The sequence below is a fragment of the Pan paniscus genome, chromosome 15 (assembly GCF_029289425.2).
Source record: "Pan paniscus chromosome 15, NHGRI_mPanPan1-v2.0_pri, whole genome shotgun sequence".
Taxonomy (NCBI): Eukaryota; Metazoa; Chordata; class Mammalia; order Primates; family Hominidae; genus Pan; species Pan paniscus.
The window spans coordinates 70,055,404-70,074,458 of NC_073264.2; the positions used below are offsets into that span (position 1 = coordinate 70,055,404).

At 50.9% G+C, this 19,055-nt stretch overlaps 1 protein-coding gene across 7 annotated transcripts in view; it reads right to left on the reverse strand.

Annotated features, from left to right (window-relative positions):
- The window catches only part of ACTN1 (actinin alpha 1), a 105,717-nt gene that overhangs the window by 64,429 nt on the left and 22,233 nt on the right, over nt 1-19,055 (reverse strand). The gene's annotated exons all lie outside the window — the stretch shown is intronic.

Genomic DNA, 19,055 nt, shown 5'->3' on the forward strand with positions numbered 1-19,055 from the left:
ACCTAGGCTCCAGTGCCAGCCCACACCTCACATTAGATCTGTCTGCTTGGACAGGAGATTTAATCCTAGCCTCAGGATCCCTATCTGTAAAATGGGGATAACAAGGCCTACAATGGCACAGAATGAAAGACGACCAAATTAGACCCTATGTCCTGAAAGACTTAGCCTGGTGCTGTGTCCACAACAGACACTTAAACAATGTTAACCCAGCAGGTCCTCACCACTCACTGGCTGTGTGGCTTTAGTTAAACTGTCTAGGTGTCAATTGCCTCACCTTACAATGGGGATAAAGAACATCACCACTTTGTGAAGATTATGACAATGGAAGCAAAACAGCCAGCAAGATACCCCGGACACATCAGGAGCCCAGTCAATGTCAGCGGTCAGCATGCTCTCACTTCCCATCCACTGTCTATTTAATCAAAGTTAATCATTCACAGAGCAAGAAAGAAGTCCTGTTGTTTTTTTTCCCCATTGATGAGAGAACTCTGAGACGGGCCTCTGGCCAAGAGGAGGAGATGGGGAGGGGGGAGTGAAGCCTGCATTTCCTGGTTTACACCCATCTACAGCCCATTTCAAAAGACGGGGGCCTGCAGCTTTTTCTGGGAGGCCTAACAAAGGCACCGTGCTTGAGAGGGCTCCTGGGCCACCACGAGACTCCGATCTGGACTTCCTGCCATCCAAGGCCCCCCAGAAGGCAGACTGCCCAGCTCCTTCTTGCCTGGTACAGGTGGAGCCTATGGGCTCCCAGGAGAAATCAGAGCCACTTTAAAACAGGTGGACACATGATCCTAGTGAAGAAACAGGTCTGTCCTCTTAGCTCCTCGCCAATGAGAGTCAACTGCCTCAGCCAATCTGTCACCATCCACAGCCTCACCCCTCCCAGGGACCCAAGAGCCCACCCCAACTGCCAGCCACCAGCTAGCTCTGTCCAGTACTTGCGACTGGGCCTCCCGGAGCCTTGGTTCTCACATCAGTAAAGATTTCTGTAGGCCAGAATGATGATGGTGAAAATAGTAATAATAAAATAAAGATAAAATGAGCCTGCAGCCCATAAGGTAGTCACGAGGGAGGGCTATGTGAGCTAGTGCAAAGGGCTCAGTCTGCTACCAGACACAGACCAAGCACTCACTAGATGTTAAAACACAAAAGCACCTAGGAAGACAGAAAGCGGCTTGATTAGTGGTTTCTTAGGGCTGGGAATGGAGGAGTTGGGGGAGGTGATCGCTAAGGGGTACAGAATATCTTTCTAAGGTGATAAAAATGTTCAAAACTGATGGCAAAAATAGCTGCCCATTTATGTGACTATCGTAAAAACCATGAAGTTGTATAAATGGGTGAATTGTATGGGTATGTGAATGACATCTCAATAAAGCTGTTATTTCTCTTTTAAACTAAAATGTTCCAGGACCCCGCTAAGCCTTTTATATCAAGACGTGGTTTTGTTTTTAACCCATTTGGCCCATTGGAAAGAAACCAGGCTCAAAGACAGGCCCTGGACCAGAGCCCTCTCGGGGGACTGATGTAATTGAGCTAGTTCAGCTACTGAACAGTGGCTGGTAAGCCTGCTGAGATGAGGATTACTAAATGGGAGGAGCTGGTCTTCGAAGCAGAGTGGCACCCGCTCCGGGAGGCCAGTGTGAGAACAGCCTCCTCCCCGGTCCTCCGGGGTTACAGTTTGGTCCTGCTCTAACCCCTCCCCCATGTCTGGAGTCTGATTCTGGCCCTTGCAGGTCTGAGAGCACACAGGCCTCAGCAGGCTGTAGCTCCCAGCAGTGGCCAGCACATTCCTTCCCCAAAGAAGGAAAAGCCACCAAAAGTGAGGTCATTTGGTTTTTTTGGCACAGATGCTGAGAGCTCTGGGTCACTCAATTCCATAGAGAACTCCCCCAGCTGACAGGGATTTGGCCCAGCCTGCTACTCATACAATATGGGAACCCGGGGTCTGGCAGACTCTGGCCCCTAACTTGACCCCTCCATGTAGTTGAGGTATGACCCTCAGTCTTCCAGCTTGAAACCTCCATGGTCTTATCTGTGGAATGGGATGATGAAATCCACCCCTCCTGGGGTTGGGCTAAGAATTAAATAGCACAAAACTAGACTTACGGTAGGGGCTCAAAAATTAAATAAGGCTGGCTCTGGTATCTCACACCAGCAATCCCAGCACTTTGGGAGGCTGAGGCAGGAGGATTGCCTGAGGCCAGGAGATCAAGGCCAGCCTGGGCAACATAGCAAGACCCTGTCTCTACTTAAAAAAAAAAAAAATTAGCTTCTGTCTTCTCCCCAGGGTCATTTCTCCTGAATGTGCCTTGTTGACCAGAAACAAGGACCTGCCTAGATTCCAAACCCCTGTGTGGAAGCTCCTCTCCAAAGGTCAAACCACTTATCATTACAAATTGGCAAGAAAGAAAGAGATCCTGCTTGGACAAGGAAGTTTTCCAAGACTCCTTTCTGTGCCCCTAAAATAATCTCCCAGCAGGAGCTTCTGTCCTGGTCTGTCCCACAGTCCACCCCTGGGTCACCCGGACCCCTCAAAGCACCTCCTTGGGCATAGTGACTGGGAACTCTGACCCCCATGGTGGTTCCGGTCACCAGGCTGTCAGCTGGAGCATCAGTTCTGTCAACTGCTTTTGGGGACTTGGGAGGGGTTCCTGGAGGCCCCAGAGGACGGATTACTGCACCTCTTTAAAAGGGGCATGAAGCCCCTGAAGAGCAGCCAGGGTTCAAAGTCTGGGCTCACAGTGACTGGCCCAATGACAAAAGGGGAGAAGCCAGGCAGAAAAAATAGAAAAAAGAACAGCAGAATAATTCAGTGCGGTGGTTCTCAAACTTGAATATGTAAACTTGAACATTTACCAGAATCACCTGGAGGGCTTGTTAAAATACAGATTGCTGGGCCCCACCGCCAGTTTCTGATTCCAAAGTTCTAGGCCGGCAGAGAAACTGCATTTCTAACAAGTATCCAGGTGATGCTGATGCTGCCGGTCCAGAGACCACACTCTGAGGACCAAGGCTTAGTGGCTAAGAACGGATTTGGGCACAGAAGAGCTGGGTTCAATATGGGTCTGCCACTTACTAACCTTGGAACCTAAGCAAGTTCTTGACCTTTCTGAGCCTCAGTTTCCTCATCTGTAAAACAGGGATAATACCTTTCTCAACTGGTTTGGTAAGGAGTTTCAATGAGATAATCTATGCAAAAAGCCCAGCACACCCTAAGTAGTTAATAGTGTCTAGAGTTCATTACTAAAGTACAAGAAAGACAAGAGAAAGGGTGCTCATGGAAAGGCATGAGACAAAAAGAACGACTCCAGGACCCATGGAATTGCCCTTGTCTACTAAACGGTCCCAGGTAGCATCAAGGGATCATGGGGGACACCTTGGCGCCCAGTGTGTTCCTTCATCTGGGCTAGCAGGATCCAGCAGGCACTGCACCCCAACCTCTCTGACTCAGTCAAAATGTGATCAATAGGACCACAGCACTGATCCAGCCCAAACTCCAAGCCAATGCCACAGTGCCACCCACCTCCTCCCTGAGGGACAACCACCCAGCAGCAGCCACATGACTTTGCAAAGGAATTCTCAAAGCTCCAGGGAACCCAAGCCCGCAGGATGCCAGAGATACCAGGGGATGAGGCAACAAGTTCAGCAACTGTGGAAGCATCACAAGCCACCACAAGTCACAGCAGTGATTTGCACCCCGGGGGTGGGACTGGAGCAGACACTCCCAGGGAGCAGAACTTCCTGCAGGAACCTACGCAACAGGCAAAAAACTCTGTCTCTACAAAAAATGTTAAAATGTTAGCCAGGCATGATGGTGCACCCCTATAGTTCCAGCTACCCAGGAGGCTGAGGTGGGAGGATCACCCCAGCCCAGGGAGGTCGAGGCTGCAGTGAGCCATAATCACACCACTGCATTCCAACTGGGAGACAGTGAGAACCCAGCTCAAAAAAAAAGAACTTCCTGCAGGGACTGAGGCATTAACGGGCTGTATCTATAAACTGCCACTCCTTACAGAGGAGAGGTTTTCTGCAGAGCATCACCATGATTCTCAACACCACCCAGGAGGAAGTTTCTGGTTCCAAGAGAGCTGACTGGAGGAGGGGAGCAGTCTTGGCACTTGGAGGAGAGTTCCTCTTCAGCTGCAGCTCAAAACTAAAATGCATCTCTTTACACCTAATAGGCAAACAATTAGAAAGTTGATTACGCCGAATGTTGGTGGGGTTGAGGGATCCGGAAGCCCTCGTGCCCGGCTGGTGGAGAGTAGACTGTACAGCCATTTTAGGGAGTAACTCAGCAGCGTATCAGGAAATTCCCTGCAACCCAGCAATTCCCTGCTCAATGCAATCCTCACACAGCTGCACTGGGATGTATGGAAGAATGTTCATCGTTGCCTCATTTGTGTCAGCAGGAGAGCAGCTGGGGACAATCTGCATATCCATCACAGGAGACTGTAGGATAAAATGTGACGGACACACAGAGGCCTTGCATGGCCCCGAGATGACACTGGGCCATGACGGAGGAGCCTAACGACCTCAATTCTCTTCACCTGAGGTTCCGCAACACAAAGTTTCTTCTCCCAAAACACAAACACACAGATCAGCACATTAAAAAGCAGCACAGAAACCCTCACCCAGGCCCAGGACAATGTGACCCAATGCCATCACTGCCTTCCTGGCCTGTCCACTAGACCGGCGGTGGTCTGGGGTGTCAACAGCTCAGCAGGCTGAGCAGCTCGCCAACACCTTGGTATGGCCAGCCCGGTTTAAGGGACAGGGCGGCAAGGTATCAGCAAGCAGGGAGCAGCAAGCTGAGGAACAGGAATGTGTCTGTGGGAACTTCCATTTCCAGAAGCGTGGGAAGAAGGGCAGCTGCAAGCAGATCTGTCCACCTCTGCTGAGAAGCCCAGGGACCTCTGGGTAGTGCAGGGCAGGACGGGACAAGGGGCTTCCGCCTGTGGTCAGTGTATTCACAGTCCTCTTCAAAGATCAGAGAGATCCATGCCCGCTGTTGCCCACCAGCACCGGGGCTCCTAGGCTTCACTTCAGACACTGCAGCAAGGGCAGCCCTGGGGTGCTTTCCGCTCCCCAGCCCCCTCCCCCCAACCTTGAAAGGAAAGATCAGCGTTCTATCCTCAGTTTCAAGATGGGGACACTGATGGCAACGTGGACTTCAGGGATCCCCAAGGGGAGGTGAGGGAAGGAGAGGGAATCATATCCTAGGGTTGCTCAAAGATGTTGGCTACCATTATAACCCTCAGTGAGTGCTCACTCACTGTTATCATCACCCACGAGGCATGCGCCATCTCAGCAAATCCACTCAACAATTCTAGGTTAAAGGAACAAAGGAACAGGACACCAAGGGCCAGTTCCCCACAGTCACACAGCTGGCAAGAGGCAGAACTGAGGTGTGAACTAGGTCGGTCAAAGCCTGAGCCTGCTCCACTCTGCTGGGAGGCTAAACTCTTCCAGGCCAGCCTTCAGACTCCGTTCAGGATGGGGAATGATGGGGACTCATCCAGCTCTGCCCACCAGCCTGCACCAGTCCCTGCTCAGTCTCAAGCCACACGGGCACCCACTCAGCTGTGCCCAGGCAGTCCCTGAGCCCAGTGGACTGGGGAGGAGAGCCACAGGGCAGCCCAGGACACTTCAACGCTTAAAGCCAGCCACGAGAGGAGGCTGTGGACCTGCTGGCCCCCTGGGGATGCAGAATGGGCCAGCAGGTTTTTCTTCCAGGTCTCAGTTTTAGGGAGATGGAAAGAGGGTTTGAATACTGTCTTGGGTTTCTGAACACAAAGGCCATCGAGAAAGACCGATGAATAATTAAAGGGGCCACCAAGCCGATGATGTGTGCCAGAGTGTGGGCAACTGGCTTGCTAGGGCTTGGACTGGCCCGATGTTGGCAGCCTCCCTCACGCAGGCCACTGCAGATTCTACAGACTCGCCCAGGCTCCAGGCCTCCCCTGCCAGACAGCTGCAGCCAGATTCATTCATTCCTTCCTTCCATAAATTCTTACTGAGCACTTATTCTGTATCAGGGACTAGGGTTACATCGTGGGCAAATACAGGCACTGTCCTAAGTCATGGAGCCTGCAGTCTAATGGAGAAGACAAACAATAAGCAAAGATTTTATCAATGAGTGTATTTTTGTACACTAAGATCCAGTGCCTATAGGAAAGGTCCTGGAAGGCATAAGGCTAAAACAGGACCCTGAACTGATCCTGGGGGGCTGTAGGGGGGCAGTGTGTCTGATCACTGCCCCAAGGGAGTCAGTGAATCTATAAGGCTGGGGAGTATTAGATGAAAAGTTTGTAAATGTGAAGGGGGCCCACATAACCTGTCATCCAAACCAAGGCACCAGGGGGTCTACTAATAATTACACCAGCATAACAGGTATAGGCAGAGCTGTAGGTCACCCTACGCGTGTGTGGGGCGGGTAGCTGTAGGTCACCCTATGCGTGTGTGGGGCAGGTAGCTGTAGGTCACCCTACGCGTGTGTGGGGCAGGTAGCTGTAGGTCACCCTACGCGTGTGTGGAGCAGGTAGCTGTAGGTCACCCTACGCGTGTGTGGGGCTGGGCAACATGGTGAAACCCTGTTTCTACTAAAAATACAAAATTAGCTGGGTGTGGTGGCACGTGCCCATAATCCCAGCTACTCAAAAGGCTAAGGTAGGAGAATCGCTTGAACCCAGGAGGCGGAGGTTGAAATGAGCCTATTGCACCACTACACTCCAGCCTGGGCAACAGAGTAAGACTCCGGTTCAAAAAAAAAAAAAGAAAGAAAAGAAGAAGAAGAAGAAAACAAACAAACAGCAAAGGCCCCAGAGAAAAGAGAGTAAGGTCTGTTCAAAAAACTGGAAAAAAAAAAAAGTCACAGTGCAGGAGGGAAGAAGAGGGTGCCAGAGACTGGAGATCAACTAGCCACATGGGTGTTCGGGTGCCTGCAGCTGTTGTTTCTCCTGAGAACAGTGGAAGTCACCGAAGACATTTTATTTTAGCTGAAAGAAACAAATGGGGCTGTGGCGGGCTGAGTTGGGCTGGGAGTGCCAATCAGATGCTGGTTACATAATTCCACCTGCATCTTAGAAAGAGACCTCTAAATGCCATGGGAAGGGCAGATCAGAGATGGAAAAGAGTGGCTGAAAAGAGACCAAGCACAAGATCACGAAAGGGTCCCAGCCAGAGACAAAGGGAGCCAGTCCAGGGTGGCAGTGTAGGAGAGGGAGAAGCAGGTGGATACAAGAGATACTCAGGAGAGACGGGGAGGAGGGGCAGAGGCCACACCCAGATTTTCAGACCTGAGCCAACAGAAGGAGGAACAGGCAGAGAGGCCACAGCTTTGCACCCATACTCCCTGCCTGCCCAGACACCTGGGGCAGCTCGCTGTTCACAGCAGTCCCCAAAGGTCCAAAGTCCTGAGGCTGCAGATCTAATTGAAAGGTCTGAGTGGAAGAGCTTCAGAGATCAGGATGTCACTCCCAACCCACTGCCCCAAGTGCTCTCTACCAGTGTCAACCCAATCAATCTTAACCACCCCAGAAGGCATCTCATTTTACAGATGAGAAAACCGAGGCCAAGAGCTCACAGCCACTCAAGGTCACAGCGAACAGTAGATGCAGGAGCCAGAATTCCACCCGCGGTGGCAGTCACACACTTTCAACCACAGGCTCAGTCAGCGTGACTCTCCCCAGGGCCTGGCAGCAGGTCACCGTGCCCCGGCCACACTCTCACAACTGTCCGTAACAGGGCCCCTCCGCTCACAGCCCACCAGCCCAGCAGCCCACCTCACCACCACCAATCAAGTCACCCTCTGGGGGTGGGGCCCAGCAGAGGTTGAAATCCTCCTTAAGGGCCTCTTAAGGGTAAACTGGAAAGGATGGCATAGTAAGGACCTAAAAGGGGTTTTCTCTAATGGACCAGGCCAACTTTGAGAAGGAGGAAGCAGACAAGGCAGTGCGACCCCAGTTCCTGGCATCATCAGCTGACCCTGGAAATACCTATTCCTCAACTTCCCTATCTGAACAAGGGAGCCAGCCCTGCCTGTGCTTCTAGAAAACTTCCCAGCCCAATAAAAGAGGCAGAGGAAGAGGGGAGAAGTGGCAGAAGTCCTACCCACAGGACTTCCAGGACTCCACCAGCAGCCCTGAGGAGGAGTCCCAGCCCCTCCCGCTGGGTCCATGCTGCTTAAGACCGCGCCTACGCTCTGACACCTGTGGATTCCCAGTGGCTCTAAGAAGCCCAAGGCCCCACATGCTCACTGGGGCCCTGGTTTTCAGAAGGCACACCTGGGGAAGCATCCTAGTGGGGCTCAGGGCTCTGTCCCACCATCCATCCCCCACTTAGTCTCTGCAGGTTCCCAAGGCCATCATGGAGGCCCTCAGCCCTCACCTCCTTCCTGTCACTCCATCTCTCTCCATCCCCACCTTCACCTTTTCCATGCTTTAGTGGAATGTTTGCAGGCACAATGGACACACATCACTGGGAGATCTCAGTTCTAAATCTGCTTCCACCACAAGGAGCTCAGGGCCTCAGGCCAGCCCCTTCAAGCTTCAGTCTCACCTGCAAAGTCTCCCACTTTCCAAGGGGCCATACCTGTCTCATTCCAATGGGCCCCCGTGAAGATGGAATGACACAGCAACTGGCAGAGCAATCTGAGGGAAACGGCATTTCCCAGACTGGCCCGATTATAAAAAAGGTTAAAAGTAGAGACCCCTCACCCCAACAACCACCATTCTAGTTCAGGAGTTCTGGGATGGGACTCACAGATTGGTATTTTAACAAGTAACAAGTACTCCAGGTGAATCCTATAATCAGGCAAGTTTGGGCAACTCTGGGCTACAGAAATGTATATAGGAAGTCTGTCTCACCACACCTCTGTGTGGAGAAGAATGGTTCGCTAAAAGCACCCCTTGGCCCATCCACACACAAAATAACAACACACTTAGGGAGCCTACCAGGTATGGGATGCCAGCTTGGGTGGTTTACATCCATCATCTCATTTAGTCTCGGCAACAACTCTGCAAGACAGATTGTCTTTTTACAGAGGAAGAAACTGAGGCTCAGAATAAGGACCAGCTCAAGGACACAGCAAGTCAGACAGCAGAGCTTGCCTCCACACCAGTGCTGCTGGCTCCAAAGCTGGGTTCTCCCTAACACTCTGCAGACTCTGCAAGGTGAAGTCTTCTGCAGGGAGGGGCCGAACACAGAATACAGCTCCAAGCAGGGTTCCCGTTCCTATTCCCTCCCCCAAGCCTGGACAGGGCGGTCCCAATCATCCCACAGGAGAAAGGGGCATCCTACTGCATGGAAAGAGAAGCTCTTATTTTCTGTCCCCAAATATGAGGAATATGGAGGTCCCGGAGCCTATCGTCTAAAAAGGGAAGTAGGACCCACCTATGAAACGGTCAAATAGCAATCCAGAGCAGTGGGAGTTCTGAGCCACAATGCCTGGTGCTGGAGTGAGGGGCTCCAAGGAAGGGAGTGCGAGGTCAGAGAACACGGTGTATCTGGAATGAAGCCCAAGGCACCGCCCTCATCACACACGCACATAATCCCTGCTTAGAGCACACAGCCGGCCCAAGCCAGAGTTTAGCAACTCCCATCTCCCTGGGGAGGAAGCAGTTTCCTTCTGCAGGGGAAGCTGCTGCCACCCAACCAGACAACCTCACATGCAGCCTCTCCCAGGGGAGTAGGGCTTGGATGGACAGAAAGCACACAGAGGTCCTAGGAAGTTGGCCTTCTGCAGGGAGTCCCCCCCAGGCCCTTCCACTTAGCAGAGGCACAGCGGTGACAAAAGCTGACATTCACTGACACTTAAACCTACGCACTTTATAACAAGACCCCATTTACTCTTCACAACAAGCTTATTAAGAAGTAGGGTTTTCTGGCTGGGTGCGGTGGGCTCATGCCTATAATCCCAGCACTTTGGAAGGCCAAGGTGGGTGGATCACCTGAGGTCAGGAGTCCAAGACCAGCCTGGACAACATGGTGGAAACCCCGTCTCTACTAAAAATACAAAAATTAGCCGGGCATGGTGGCGAGCGCCTGTAATCCCAGCTACTTGGGAGGCTGAGGCAGGAGAATGGCTTGAACCCGGGAGGCAGAGGTTGCAGTGAGCCGAGATTGCACCGCTGCACTCCAGCCTGGGCAAAACAGCAAGACTCCATCTTAAAAAAAAAAAAAAAAAAAAAAGAAGTAGGGTTTTCTGATCCCTATTTTAGAGACGGAAAAACAGGCTCGAGAGGGTTAAGTAAGCCGGCTAGCAAAGAGCAGGCCCCAAACCAAAGCCAGGAGTTCTCCAATGCCAAATCCCAAATTATTTTCCTGGCCTCTCTTTCTCTGTAACTGGGCATCCAGGAAGTACAGGCTACCAGACCAGCCACTACCAGGCCACAAAGAAAAACAACCAGCAGCTCTGCTCTCAGAGAGCTGTGATCTAGCTGACAGAACAGACACACTGCCTCCTGAGGCGCACGGGGCACCCAAAAGACAGCCACGTGCAGATCTCTGCCAGGGGGTCAAAGCAGCTCATAATGAAGCTCGAACCAGTGAGCCCACAGAGACCAGTCGGCTGTGCACAGGGCTCTAGCGAGGAGCTGCTCTGGGGCCCAACTTGGTGAAAGCAGGCATCAGGACAGGAGCTCCTGCTCTGTTAGCAAGAAATAGAATTTTCCTCCAAAGGAAGCTAGGAAGTTTTGCATTAGTCTCTGTAATTCACAGGCCAAAAATCTTTCTCACACTAACCCTCTGGGAGAGCCTCGGAGAGAAAAACAGCCCAGGACAGGAAGAACTGGAGGCAGGGGTGGGGGAGGTCATAAGAAGAATGGGCCTCTAGGTCCCAAAGTAAGCTCGGGGTCCCCGTGCCTCCCCAGGGCTCCCAGAAGCTGCATCCCCCTTCCCCGAGTCCAAAACACGAGGAGGTCAGGAGGAAGGAAGGGTGGGGACCTGGCCCGAAAAGGCCCTTCTGCACCACAAGATTCCAAAACTTTTCATTAGCTCTGCAGCTCCACAGTGTGCCCTCGGGGACCCAAATGGCCAGGCCAGCCCTAGCCTCTGCAGACAGCTACTGTGGCAGGCCTGGCGCTGGCAGGGGGAAGGGGTGGTATCCAAAGCCCTCTGCTGACCTGTCAACACTGCCCAGGGGACCCAAGGTGCCTGAGAAGCACAACCAGTAACAGCATAAAATATAGCAATACTACTTCTGAGCATATACACAAAAAAATTAAATGCAGGGACTCAAACAGGTATTTGTACACCCACATTCACAGCAGCACTGTTCACAACGGCCAAAAGGGGGGAACAACCCAAATGTCCATCAACAGATGAACGGAGAAACCAAACATGGTCATACATACAATGGACTATGATTCAGCCTTAAAAAGGGAGGAAATTCTGACACATGCTGCAACATGGACCAACCTTCAAGACATTCTGCTAAGTGAAAATAACCCAGACACAAAAGAATAAATGCTATATGATTCCGCTTACATGGGGCCCCTAGAGTAGTCAAATTCATAGAGGCAGAAAGTAGAATGGAATTATCAGGGCTGGGGGTCAGGAATTGTTCATGGGTACAGAGTTTCAGTTTTACAAGATGAAAAGAGTTCAGAAGATGGGGCTGGGCGCTGCGGCTCACACCTGTAATCCCAGCACTTTGGGAGACTGAGGTGGGCGGATCACAAGGTCAGGAGTTCGAGACCAGCCTAGCCAACATAATGAAACCCCGTTTCTACTAAAAATACAAAAATTAGCCAGGCATAGTGGCAGGTGCCTGTAATCCCAGCTACTGGGGAGGCTGAGGCAGAAGAATCACTTGAACCCGGGAGGAGGAGGTTGCAGTAAGCTGAGATTGCGCCACTGTACTCCCAGTCTGGGTGACAGAGTGAGTCGTTGTCTCAAAAAAAAAAAAAAAAAGAGTTCAGGAGATGGATGCCGGTGATGGTTACGCAACAACATACATGTACTTAATGCTGCTGAACTGTACGTACACTTCAAAATGGCTAAAATGGTAAATATCATATTACGTATCTTTTACCATAATATATATGCATGTGTGTGTATATATATATATATAAATCAAACATATAAAATCTGTGGTATAGAAAAATAACAGTGTTACCTGTGGAGAGTTGTTTTTTATTTTACCACAAGCATGTCAAACTTTTTTTTTTTTTGAGACGGAGTCTCACTCTGTCGCCCAGTCTGGAATGCAGTGGTATGATCTCGGCTCACTGCAAGCTCCGCCTCCCTGGTTCACACCATTCTCCTGCCTCAGCCTCCCAAGTAGCTGGGACTACAAGCACCCGCCACCACGCCTGGCTAATTTTTTGTATTTTTAGTAGAGACATGGTTTCACCGTGTTAGCCAGGATGGTCTGGATCTACTGACCTTGTGATCTGGCTGCCTTGGCCTCCCAAAGTGCTGGGATTACAGGCGTGAGCCACCACGTCCGGCCCTAAGCATGTCAAACTTTTATCATAAAACAAAACAGATATTGAAGACTTGTAAATCAAAAACATTTCAAATTGTGATTCAGGAGGGTGTTTAAGACCTCCAGTTAGAGGGGGGCAATGTTATCACCTGCCTGCCCTCCTTGCCACCAGCACCAGCCTGCCTGCAGAAGGCCAAGAAACTCTCCCAAGAAGCGACGAAGGCAGACGAACGGCAGGGCAGCTGGATAGCACAGGCCTTCCCTGGCCCCCCACCCTTTGAGAAACAGTGGCAGGAAAGCGCCACCCATGGCCAGAGGCAACGGGGTGATGGGCAGGCTCCTCCCTGGGCCCTGACTCCAGGGTGACTCAGGCGCTGGTTTCCCCGGAAGGAAGTGAGCCAGCCGACTCTCTTTTTCCCTTTCTAGGAAGACACAAGGGAATGACTTGGCCCAATCCCAGGGGCCCAGCCTTTTTACTCAGACTGTTATGGAGAAACCACCCCACCGTCCTCCGCTACAGGAGAGGAAGCCAGAGTGAGAAGGGAGAGAAAGAGGAAACAGCTCATCCCACAGAGGAAGATACAGAAAAGGGGAGGCACAATGGACAAGACAGGGCCTTCTCTTTCTAACCTCAACTCCCAACATAAACGCCCAAGGAGGGATGCATGGAAGCTCTGCAACCCCACAGACTTGGGCTCTGGTCCTGACGTTCCCGCTGACTAGCTGTGTGCCCTTGACTCCATTTCCCCAACTCTAACGTGAAGGTGATGCAACATTTGATATCCAAGGCCCCTTTCAGCTCTGAAACTCCAGGCTCCTGTAAAAGCCGGGTGATGGGCTGGGACTGAGGAAGGCCTGGAGAAGACTGGACATGGTCTTGGAACAGGGAGAGCTTTGGGTGTGGAGACTCGTGCCTGGTACCCCTCCCAGAAGCAATGGCTCTAAGTGCAGCACCAGCGTCCCCACCCTCAGGCCAAGTAACCCCATCATTCATTCATTCACTCATTCATTCGTTCGTTCATTCATTCAAGATTTTCTAAACTCTTACCCTGTGCCAGGTACTACACTAATTCTGGCAAACAGCAGTGAACAAGCGCAGCCTTGTGAACTTCCCATTGGGTCTGAAGATCTTTCACTCTACTCCCTGTCCCCAGGGCCGGCCCTTTAAGGGAGTAGAGCATGGAAGAGCAAAACAAACAGTAGCCAAAAGGGAAGCCACATGAAGCCAGCAAAAGAGCAGTGAGCCAAGCTGAGAGCTGATGGAGGTCTGGTTCAGTCTCCAGCTTTCCGGGCCTCAGTTTCTTTATCTGACAGAGGGGGCTGGCTCTGGTTTCTGTGGGACCTTCCAGCGCTGGTAGTCTAGACATCCTAGGGATTGACTCAACTTCTCAATCCTGGGATCGCCAGAGGGAGGCCTGCTGGAGGCCAGCCCTGGGCAGCTTCTGACAGGCCCCAGCTTGGACTCCGCAGCAGCAATGACCCACCCGGGACCCTGTGGGCTGCAGACAGGTCGAGGTGACAGGCGGCCAACGGCAGGGAGTTCTGGGGCACAAAGAATACAGCTTCAGCCTGGCAAAGTCCAGCTGCTGGAGGCTGCTTGAAAGCAAACATCTGGCTTTAACTGCAGAGATAAAATGGATGTCACATGCAGTTTTCTCCAAGTTGTAACTGTCGGGCTTGGGATGGGGTCAAAGAATGAGAAGGAAGGTAGATGTGTGCCCTGTCCCTGTGCCGCAATGCCTAGTAGGGGAAAGCGGCATCCCGCCCACCCCCCATCCCTGCTGGATTTTAACCATAAACACAGCCCTTTTCTGAAGGCACAGGCTTAACACAAACCAGATGCGGTAGGGACTTTCCCCCACCCCCTACCTTGGCCCTAAAATTAAACGTTCAGTATCTTCTCTGCCAAACCTCACTTGAAGGCCGAGCCTTAAAGAGCCAGAGCCTCTGGTTCTCACCCTCACACACTCTCAATCACATCTCCACTTAAACAAAATGTCAAAGTCCCCCAAATGGAAAGTGTGGATGGAGCAGCCCCCAGGAGGGCCTGACACCCAAGCAGGGCACGGGCAGATTTGAAAGGAGAAGGAATGCTGATCCTCCACCACCAGTGACGCCACCAACCCAGAAGGGATGGAAAGGGTTTCCTGAGAGGGTCGGGGGGATGATTTCCCATCCCTAGGGGCATCTGCCACTGGAACGCAGCCAACCCACAGGGAGTCAGCCTGCGCACCCACCCCTGTCCCCAGGGGACTCTGGAGATTCCTGGAAGAGCTTATTTCCTGGACTTCAGTTTCCAATCTCTAGAAAACAGGGTGAATAACAGACATCTTATTTAACTCTGAGCTCACTCACAGCTGTGATGATCTGAAAATCCCTCTTAGGCAAACTCAACTCTGCTGGTCTTCCTAGGTTTCCCCAATGCCGGGCTGGTTGTTTCCCTGTCCTGAAAGCTCTCCTGGTCCTTCTTCCAGCCCCAGCTAAAGGCCCAAACCACTCCACCCACTCCCTACCCTCAGCCTCCATGTCCCCCACTCCATGCCTGAGCCATGCATCAGCCTCAGCACTAATCAGCGTGCCCAGCACAGGGACATCTTATCTCCCCAGCAAAGACACATATCCTCTGCCCTTAATAAGCTCAGAGGACCACATCTTACACTGTGCGTACTCCGCAGAGCCTGGCAGTGCACAACACACACTAAAGATGCTCAAAGTGGGTCATTCAATCTCACCCAGTTGCCATGACTCCTTAAGAAAAGGGACAAGTGACCGGGCACGGTGGCTCACGCCTGTAATCCCAGCACTTTGGGAGGCCGAGGCAGGCAGATCACGAGGTCAGGAGTTCCAGACCAGCCTGGCCAATATGGTGAAACTCCATCTCTACTAAAAATACAAAAAAAAAAAAAAAAAAAAAAATTAGCTAGGCGTGGTGGCATGCGCCTGTACTCCCAGCTACTCGGGAGGCTGAGGCAGAAGAATCACCTGAACCCAGGAGGTGGGGTTGCAGTGAGCCACGATCGCGCCACTGCACTCCAGCCTGGGCGACACAGCAAGACTCTGTCTCAAAAAAAAAAAAAGAAAAGGGACAAGTGATAGTAGAAAAATATTTGAAGAGGAATGATGCTTCAGATAGAAATTCTCTGACTTGCCATAAAATTTAAATACTAATTTTTTAAAATAATGAATCCTCTAGCCTTAACATAGCCATTTGCATTTTTACATATTATCTTCCTTATTTACACTACTTACTACACTATCTTCCTTATTTACAGTACGATCAATTATAATGTATTACTCTTTAGTGTTCTCCGACTTTCAACAGTCTGTTGAATATTTTGTTCCTGTATAATCTTCCTAATTATCATTTTTAAAGGCTGCAAAAATACTACACCACCATGATGTATCAGGACGGATAGTTTGTTAAATTCCTTCCCCAGGGTTAGTTAGATATGGAAGCACTTTTTTCCCCCAGTTTTGCTGTTACACACAGAGAATTTATTTATTTATTTATTTATTTATTTATTTATTTATTCATTCTGAAATGGAGTTTCACTCTTTTCACCCAGGCTGGAGTGCAGTGGTGCAATCTCAGCTCACTGCAACCTCCGCCTTCCAGTTTCAAGAGGTTCTCCTGCCTCAGCCTCCCAAGTAGCTGGGATTACAGGCACCCGCCACCGAGCCGAGCTAATTTTTGTATTTTTAGTAGAGACGGGGTTTCACCATGTTAGCCAGACTGGTCTCGAACTCCTGACCTCATGATCCGCCCGCCTTGGCCTCCCAAAGTGCTGGGATTACAGGCATGAGCCACCACACCCGGCCCACACAGAGAATATTTTTAAGCATGTCTTTCTTTCAGCTGGACAGTTTCCTTAGGACACACTCCTGGGGGGTGAAATTACAGGGCTAAAGGGTCTGAGCATTTTCATAGCTTTTGCTGCATCAACAGCCATGATGCTAACCTGAAGGCTGTGCCAACGTGCAACACCTTAAGAAATGAACACATCACTCGCTCTATTAGAACCTTGCCCTGGTCAGACTTTTTTTCTTTTTAAAAATTGTTCCTCAGCTAAGTTGCTTTGACTGGAAGATTTTGCCTTCTCTGGGCCTCCAGATGAAGTGTCCTGGAGATCCTTTTTCTTAAATCTTAGCTTCAAGTCCCAGCTCCTCTTTACTAATCCTTCTCGTCAACCTAGTCCACTCTGATGCAAGCAGACCTGTAACAGCTCCCCTGGCAGCCTCCATGCCACACTCAATTCTGCTCCCCCATCATCAGCCTCCCTCTATTTCTGAGCTTCCTGGTCCCCATATACACTGTGGCCTCCACATCTACCCTATGAAGCTCCCACAGGGAAAAAGAGGGAAGCAGCCAGAGGGTTTCTTGACCTAGAGCCTCCAAAATGAACCCCAGGTGTGGAGTCAGTAGGAGATTGCATGTAAACTGAGTCCTGCAGGCCTCCTAGGCTTCCCATTGCCTGGGAATGTCTCAAGGGAGCTGTCTGAGTCTATCCCAGCAAAACACACAACTGCTGGCAGACCCCCAGGCTGAAATGATCCAGTCTCATGACAATGACTAGGCGCTCACCGTGTCTAGAGCCAACCCAAACCCCTACTGTCACGCGGTTTGAAAGAAAGCTAGAACCCAGACAACAGTCCACAGTCAGAATTTGGCTCAACTGAGACTAGAGGATCAGAGGTCACTCCGGTGGGCCAACCAGGGAAGCAGGGCGAGGCAGGAAGCAGAAAGTTAAAAAGCCCTCTCTCCGCAGGAAACCGAACAGAGTTGGGCAGGTCATTGAAGGACACAGATGTTTGCGCTCGGTGGCAGGGGAGGACCTGCTGAGCAGGGTGAGAGGGATCAGTGGGCAGGGTGGGCCACCTGCCTGACATGGATGGCCCCTCAGAATCCCTGGGATGAATCACTGATCAGCAGGGCCTCCACTGCTAGCACTGCAGTGTTGCTTTAAAGCAGCCTTGCAGAGAGCCAACCAGACCACGTGCTCCAAATCCAAAAGCAGTTTACAACCAGGAAAGCAATAACAGATTGCCTTTCCTTTCTTCACTTTTGCTCTAAGTCATGGGGATTTGGCGTCCAAAAGAAATACTTGATTCACATTTGGGGGTGGCTAGTGAATTTACGGTCTAAGTCACAAGGAGACAAAGCTTCATTAAGAAGGTCCTGGAGGAAGAGTAAATAAGAGTGAAGCAGTTGGAGCCAGGCACAGTGGCGCACACACTATAGTCCCAGCTACTGAAGAGTCTGAAGCAGGAAGTCTGCTTGAGACCAGGGGTCCAAGGCTGTCGTGAGCTATGATCATGCCACTGTACTCCAGCCTGGGTTACAGAACGATGAAGACCCTGTCTCAAAAACAAAAAAAAAGAGGCTGCACAGTGGGTTACTTCTGTATTCCTAGCACTCTGGGAAGCAGACGGAGGGGGATCGCTTAAGTCCAGGAGTTTGAGACCCACCTGGGCAACATGGTGAGACCCTGTCTCCATTTTCATAAAAAGTGAAAAACATTAAAGGGGGAAAAAATGTAAAGGAATTGAGTTCATTTAGCTAAACTCTTTCCATTCAGACTGAAGCAATAATATTCCTCCAGATAATCCTTCATAGGGTTATCTAGCTTTATCTAAAAATTAAGTAGGGCGCTTGCTGGAAATGCAGATTTCTGGGCTCTAACCAGAGCATTTGGTTCAGGAGGTCTGGAAAAGGCCCAGGAAGCTACAGTTTTACACAAACCTAGGTGGTCCACAGGCCATCCTATAAGGAATATAGCCTTGGAGTGAACCTCTCCACTTGGGTAGCAGAGGGTGGACATACCCAGGGGAGCTAGAATATCTGCAAGGAAGTTGTGGTCACCTGCAGTGAGTGATCACTGAATACAGCTTAGGCAGGAGGCCCCTCATTGCATGACCCACCTCCAACCCTCATCGCAAAGGAACCTCTCCTTCACAGACCAAAGCACAAGTCACTCTTGTCTCCTCAAGTCCCTCTCTCTCTCTCTCCCAGTTCCATGAATCTTAGTTGGACCAGCCTTTAGAGTTCATTGTGGTTTTCTGGGTGGGGAGAGACAAAGCGGGTAGAGTGTCTAACAAACCAGACAGAACAAATCAATCCCAGCCCATCCACATGGCCACAAGCTGGAGGCATCACGAGATCCCAACAGGGAGCTCTTCACCCAAACAACACAAACAGCAGCTGAGACATTCCAGTGGCTTCCCCCTTCTCTGCCCCCAAGGAAACGTCACCAAACCAAGATTCTCTCTGGTGAATCCCATGGTTCCAAAGTTCTAATCATCCACAGCCCCTGGAAATTGGAAAACTGAAAGCTGTTTGCAACTGTGTGTCAGATGGGCTGGCCAGAGGACACATAGCTCTAAGAACATCGAGCATCTATCTTGAAGGCACACCTCTAACAGAGCCTGTCTGAGAGTTCCATGCATGGTAAGAGGGGTTTGGATAAGATGCCATCATTTAGGCATTCATCCCCTCTTCCCCCAAGAGACACCTGTGACCTCCAGCTGTGGTCCCTGCCCAGATCCCACCCAACTCAATGAAACTGCTAGAGTGGCAGGAGAGGGGGCCTTCTGTGCATCAGCTCCTATATGCTGAACAATGACTCGGCCA